Consider the following 7,351-nt stretch of genomic DNA (forward strand, 5'->3'; position numbering starts at 1 on the left):
TTTTCTCTCCAGATAACCTGATAGGAGTCTGAGCATGAATGACCCTGTGCTTGCTGGTTACTCCTGTCATGCCAGCTGTGAGTGGCACTTCTGGAGCTGCCCTCTGTCAAACCCTGCTCAACAAGATCATCTCAGCCCATGGGGAAATCTCAGCCCATCTCCTCTTGGATTTTCATCTTCTGAAGATCCTGTGTCCTGCAATAACTGCAGCCCGTGGTGCATCTCCTGCTGGAGCTGATGGGTGTTCAGAAATCAAATCAAGCTAGTTTTTGTCTTTTGGAGCCTTGAAGCCTCAGTAATCTGGGCAATATGGTGACCAAACCTGTCACCTGTGATTTGTTGGGAAATGGTGCACTGGGCACGGTGGGAGAGCTCTTCTTTGCAAAAAAGCCAAATATTTTGTATGTTTTAGTGCCACTGAGCTTCTTCTATTTAGAGCTTCAATATCCAGACTGCTAAAAGCAATGCCTAGATCTAGGGAGAATTTAAATGGCAAATGAGGAAGTAAAGTGCAATCTAAAAGTTTGTGGAGGTGGCCTCCAGCAGGAAGCAGTAATTGCAGAATGTTCCTGGGGCAGAGTGGAATTTGAATTCACTGCTTAATAGGAACATACTTGGTTGAATTTATTTCAGGCCACTTAAATACCCTGAATAACTTTTTATTAAGGGTCTCTCCAGATAATGACATGAAATATATTAATTTTTGTGCTTTTTTGAGGCTCAACTGCCTGTGGCTACTGGGAACTGCAGGGCTCTGATTCTTAGAACTCTGCTCCAAAGGTAGGATTTCTTCAAGTAATGAAGGAATATTCAAGTAGCATCAATCTGATGCCAAACTGCTGCAGAGGAGTGCTCTTAATTGAACAGAGGTGATGACAGAAGGTGGCTGGATGTGTCCCAGCTGGTGAGGACCTTTCTGAAGAGCCCTTGCAGTGGAAACAAAGTCAAAAAGGGTCAGTGCTGGTGGTAAAATTACAGCTTTGCACCTGAAAGCAGACTTGCTACAAGTGTCTGGGAATGCTGGGGTGTATTTGGAAAGGAAATGACTTGAAAGAAAAGGGAAAGTCTGCTGGTGTGAAAAGTCCCAGAGTAAAATAGAAAATGCAGCAGGAGAGCAGGCCAGATTTGCCTTCCTACATGAGACTGAGTGAAGCCTCCTGAGGACTTCTGTGAAGCTGGACTACTTTTAAAACCACATTTCCATTCAAATGTTTTGTGGAATATCAGGAACTTTTGAAAAATTGGCAGGTTTTGTGGCCACATTAGGTTTTTAGTGTACACCTACCTTTCAGTCCTGTAGCATGCATTAAATTTAATTTTTTTTTATCCCCTGTGATTCTAGGAACTCTAGGTGGACTTCTTGGCATTTCTCATGGATAACATTTTAATTCTGTAAGCAGCTGTGGAGTCATTGTGGCTTTTACTTCCTTCTAAGTCAACTGCAGGTTTAGGAAGTTGATTTATGTTGAGATTTTCCTGAACATGTATCATCCTCCTGAAATATTCTGCACTCCATCTCAATTTCAAGTCCAGAAATGTTTACAAGGATACCCTATTTACAAAAAAAGATTTAAATTTGGATTTATAGCAGAAATTCAACTTCCTATTCCTTTATTAACAAACCACAGCAGCCCCTCCACCCCCTCAAAAAAACCAGTGAGTTCTTGAGCCATGATTTTTCTGTTCAGACACCTTGAGGATTTGTCTCTTTCTTGTTCCTCAGTTTATACAATTATTTTAAGCTGTTTATATAGATGCCTGGACACTTTGCTGCTGACTCCACAGAAAAAAATCTTGCTGTTTTCTTTTGAGAGAGCTTTTCCCTGCCAGGGGAAGGTCTCTGGGTGGATTCCTACCTTGGAGGTGACCTCCTCAGCATATTAACTTGCCAGCCAGGCCATTAAATCTTGTGGGAATAAACAAAGGCAGCTCCTAATGGAGTCATTCTGCATGTCTTGGCTCAGGGTGGTGGTTTCTTCCATTCCCTCTAGCAGGGAATCGTGTTTATTTCTGATTTATGTTCCTGAAGAGCAGAGGTGTTCTGGGCGTCCTCCTCCCTGCATAATGGGGTTTTAATTTTAATTGTGGTTCACTGAATAACCTTGTAAAAAGAAGGCCACGTTTTACCAGGTGAATCAAAACTTAAAAGATTGCTCTGGAAGAAAAACTCTGAGCCCATTTAGTGCCCACACTTCTCAACACAAAAGAAATGAGAGAAGTGATCGTGGATTATTTCTACTTTGCTACGGGCCATAAATGTGTGTTTTCTTGGTTTCTTTATATTAAGGGAAAATAGGAATTAATTTGAGAGTCATTCCTTTCCACAGGGATGAATGTGATCAAAATAAACTTTGACTAGCAGGGAAAAAGCAATTCTGGAGAAGCCACCAAGCAGGGGGGAAGTTAAATTTCAGATGGTGTTAGGCAGAGAGCAGCTACAGGAGATTCTTCCCACACTGGTGTGTCTGTGGCACTTTGACATTTTCTCCTCCTCCTCACTCTGCTTTATTGTTTCATTAGATCAGACAACTGGAAACTGGGAGCTTTCAGGCAGCAAAGCCCTTCCTATTCAAACCTTTTACAAAATTTTCAGTAGGACCTCTTGATAACCATTTGCTTCAGCTGTTTATCCTGTCCATCCTCTGTTTGAATTATTAATGAACAGAGAATGTGCTAAAATAAGTTAAATGATTCTGCATCCAGCTATTTAAAAAATGATGGATTATGCTTTCTTCTGCATTTATCTTTTGTATCAAATGGGCATTTTTTAAGTGATGGTGTCCTCCATACATAGCTTGTATCTGTTGCACCTGTTCTGGAACTGGACAGAATTTAGATCTGTAAATAAGAAATAATCCAAGAAGAAATTGAAACTGAATTAATAAATATACAGAAGTGTACAGAAAGTTTCCCTTTGGGACCAAAAAAAGGGGGTTGAAAATTTGTGGGTTTTGGAGTTTGTAAGAAAAAACAGAACAAAAATAATAAAAATAATTGATTTATTAATCCATTAGTGGGGCTGTAGGGGAATGTGCACCTGCTCCTCAGTACCTGGAAACCCAGTCCTCTCCCTGCCCATTTTCCCTTCCTAGGCACACATTTTGGTGGAGATCTTCATCCCTTCAGACCACGAGCAGGAAAAACCTCCTTCCTCTGCCTCAGCAGCAGCACAAGGCTGTTATTAACAGGCGTTTAAATGGGATTTACACCTGTGGATGTCTCGGGAAGGCTGTGCCCACCTGAGCACTGCCCAGCTGCCAGCAACCTGAGACCTCTTCACTTTGTTTTTTAATGCCTTTAGCACCTCCAGATGGGTGTGAGTCAGTGAATTCCAGCGCTGCAAAAATTATCACCTTCAATGCAAGTTAAACACGTTTTGACTCTTTTGCTAATTTTTTTACTTAAGGCTTTGGAGCAGACTGCTCAAACTTGTTCTCTTCCTAATCATTCTCCTTAAATGAGATACTTCAGCCATAAAGCATGCACAAAAGGGCAGTAATCAAAACCCTTTCCATAGCTGAGTTGTACAGGAAGATATTTCTGAGATGTTCAGGTCTAAATTAATGATTCTGTCCTCTGGTCAGGCCAGGTTTGTGATTTGCAGGGTCTGGGCAAGGCAGAAATGAAGATGTTTGATGGCCCAGCTGCCCTGGAGTGGGAGGTGTAATAATTCTGTAATTGTGGTGCACTGATAAAGGTTTCTGGTTTAAATTTACAAACACGACAGGGTCATTAGGAACTGCCACGGCCTCTTGTTAGACTGTCTGACAGAACAAAAAACCAGAAATCTTTGAGCCTTAAAGCCGTGTTGATAATGAATGAAACTGAGGGAGTGAGTCAGCGGATCAATTAGCTTGAAAAGCAGATATCAGTGTCTGCCTGTCCCCTGACCAGGGTTAGTGACCCCTGCTTTTATTTCCTTCTGGCTGTGGAGGGATGTGGAGCTGGGAGAAGGTTCAGTCCCTGCTCCTGACATCCACAGCTTCCCCCCACGAGCTGCTGAGGGCTTGTTTGTACTGCAGAGGAGACAAAGGATATTCCAAATCGTTTAAATTAATAAGATTTCAGTTCTCTAATAGCAACACCTGCTTGCTGAATGCATTCTGAGTAGCCCAGCTGCACCAGACTGTATCCCTCAGGAGACACGGATTTTCCAGTGGTGTCCGTGGCCCTGGAAGGGGAGGACAGCACATCTGAGCCAGCTTTAGTCATGGAGCATGCCAGGGGTTCGTGTTTGTATCAGTGTGACAAGTAAAATCTGTCTCTAAATTACCAGCCTTGAAAGTGAAAAATTATTATTTTGTTGGGAAGAACACAGGTGTGGAAAGAATGCTTGGCTTAATGAGCTTATCTAATCTCAGTCTCCTCCCTAAGTACAAGCCTGACTGCAAATACTAAAGCTCTTTTTAGAGATAATAGCCAAGAATGCTTCCTAACCACAGGAGGATTTACCATTCCTAAACAGCTAAAAAGCTGAAACTAATCGGAAATATGAAAACTCCATAAAACTGAACATTTTGCAACATGGGTGTGTTGGAGCTGGGAGCTCCCTCTGTGCTGGAGCAAGTCCTTGGCAAGAATTTGTGCAACAGCTTCAGGAGCCACAAACCCTCTGTATTTCTGCAAAATAACTTCCAGATTGTTGTTATGATCCTTGAGGTTTTTTTGGGCTTTCTCCCCTCTGAGAGCAGGGAAGGTTCCTGGCAGGGAGGTGCCACCCCTGCAGCCCCCCCGGGAGCTCCCAGGGTGTCAGCCCTGTCTCCTCCTGGAGACAGCTTCTCTAAACACTGGGGATGGTGTTTATCCTCAGGGCCAGGGCTCCATCAATTTGTCCAGTTTATGTTGGGAAGAGACAGGAAAACTGGAGCTTACAGGAATTCTGACTGCAGCCACCCCAGACGAGGAGACCCCGGCGTCCCCTGGCACCACACCAGGACCACCCCAGGAGGAGGGCTGGGGTTTGCTGGGGCTGGAGGGTTTGCTCTGGCTCTCAGTCCACAAGGCAGTGAGCAGCTGGGATGGAGAGGACACATCTGGGCACTCCAAGGAGTGGTGGTGGAAGGAAAGCCCCCGTGGAGGGGTTGGGAGAGGGTATTTGGGTCCTTGTGGGACTCGCTGCAGGTGAGGGGAAGGGTGGGAGCTCTGCTGCTGGAGGTGCTGGGAAGGAGCAAATGCTAAATCTGGGTGACACTGAGTGCTGCATGGCAAGGTGTGACATCCCAAATGACAGGGGCTGGAATCACATGGATGCACAGGATGGGGAAGGGGAAAAGGAGCTGCTGTTCCAGGGGTTCAGCAGAGGGTGGGATCCCTTCACCAGCAGAGTCTGAAATGACTGAGAGACATTTCAGCCCTTCCCAGCCATCCTCTGCTGCCAGGACTCTGCAGCTGCTGGCTTCTTGTAGCTTCTTGGGTAAGGAAAGGAGGCTGGAGGGAAGCAGTGCCCTGTGTGCCATGGGGAGATGCTTTGGCAGGGACACTTGGCAGGGAGCCAGCACAGCCCTCCAAAATCCAGCAGAAAACCTAGGCTGGCCTCCATCCACAGAAACCTGGGAGATGCCCAGTGGGAAGCCACTTGCCAGCTGCTTTATTGAGGTGCTGTTTAATTGTTTTGCTAAAGCAGCTGCTTTATTAATTTAGAAGACATTACTGACTGAAAAGACTAATTCTAGCTCGTACTTTACCTTGATTATTTTTCCTTTGGGGCAGTGAGAGAATATCCCACAAGACTTCTCCACCTGAAATCACAGGATCTCTTGGAGATCTGCCTTAAACCTTGCCCTCTTGTTAAAAAAAAAAAAAAGAGGGATATTTAAAATCATGTAGAGCCCATCAGGAGCTTCATCTTCTCAGTAGCCCAGACTCAGAATGGGCAAGTTCTGTTAATTTAGAGCACTTGGACAAAGCACTCAATTGAGGGCCCAGTGGAGTACTCCAGGAGTTACCATCAGGTCATTTGTCCTGCCTGTGTGAGAGCTCCAACTCTGGGCAGTTTGGATTCCATTCCATTCCATTCCATTCCATTCCATTCCATTCCATTCCATTCCATTCCATTCCATTCCATTCAGCAGTTTTGTAACCATGGGTAACAGCAGAGCTGACGTGGCTCTGCACTGCTGCAAGGAGGCTGTCAAGGTTGTCAGGTTTGAAAATCAACCTGCTTTGATGACTCTTCTGTTCTGCAGCATTCACCTTACAGAGTTTGCCCTGAAAAACCTGTTTAAAAATGACTTTCCTTTTTTTGCAGCATTTGAACTGAAAGCAATGTAGAAGAAGTTCAAGGATGCCTTTGCAAAAGACTGGTGTATTGCCAGAGATACAAGATCTGGCTTGTTCTAATGTCTTCTCTCACAGAAAAAGAAATTAATTTTGTTCTGAAGTGTGTTGGGAAGGATGAGGTCCAGAACAGACTCTTCCTTCCTTCCTAAAGGATTGGAGGAGCCACAACCCCTTGGAGGCTTTGAATATTTGTCACTTTGGAAGTGCAAAGGAGATAAATCTGCCTGTGGTCTGTGAGGTGATGCAGCATTGCCTTCCTCAGCCTGAAGCCATTTCTCTGTGCTCTCATCAAGGAGTAATTCAGGGTGACACATCAAGGATTTCACCTCTGTGTTTTGCAGGGGGTGTGGCTGTCCAAGCCCTTCTCCCCACACTGAGACTGGGAACACAAGAACTGGAATTGGGGGATGCAAACACCTTCCCCATACCATGAAGTTACAGATTTAAAGATTTTTCTTTAAAAAAGTTTTATTGGACTAAACCCCAAATTTGTTGTGGTTTTGGTTTTTTTTTTTTGTAAAGATTTTTCTTTAAAAATTTTTCTTTAAAAAAGTTTTATTGAACTAAACCCAAAACTTGTTGTGGGGTGGTTGTTTTGTTTGTTTGTTTGTTTGTTTTTCCTGCATAACAGAGATAGATACCAAATACCCCAGAGCACACAATGCTCAGGAGGGAAAATATTCTCCTGTATGGATGGAGGTAAAAGCCCAAGTGGTGCTCCAGCCCTGTCCCCATCCCTCCCCACTTAAATGAGATCTGCAAGGAGCTTTAACACTGGGCACCACAGGATGTGGAGCTTCACTTTCCCATCTGGCCTAAAAGAACTGCTGCAAGGATTGAAGCAATGCTTTGAATTTTGAGGGACATTTTCCATAATAAACTTGCCTTTGTATTAAAAAACAACCCAACACATGAAAGCAGCCAAGCAAAGTTAGTTGGTTGTTATTCCCTCTGCTTCTGCTGTTGGGAATTAATTGTGCTGTGCCTCAGGCAGGCAGAGGTTCCTCGACAGATTTAATCATTCTAAAAGGATGCCAGCAGCAAAATGACAGGGAGGTTCTGCTGTGTTTAG

The sequence above is a fragment of the Passer montanus genome, unplaced genomic scaffold (assembly GCF_014805655.1).
Source record: "Passer montanus isolate IOZ18808 unplaced genomic scaffold, ASM1480565v1 scaffold35, whole genome shotgun sequence".
Classification (NCBI taxonomy): domain Eukaryota; kingdom Metazoa; phylum Chordata; class Aves; order Passeriformes; family Passeridae; genus Passer; species Passer montanus.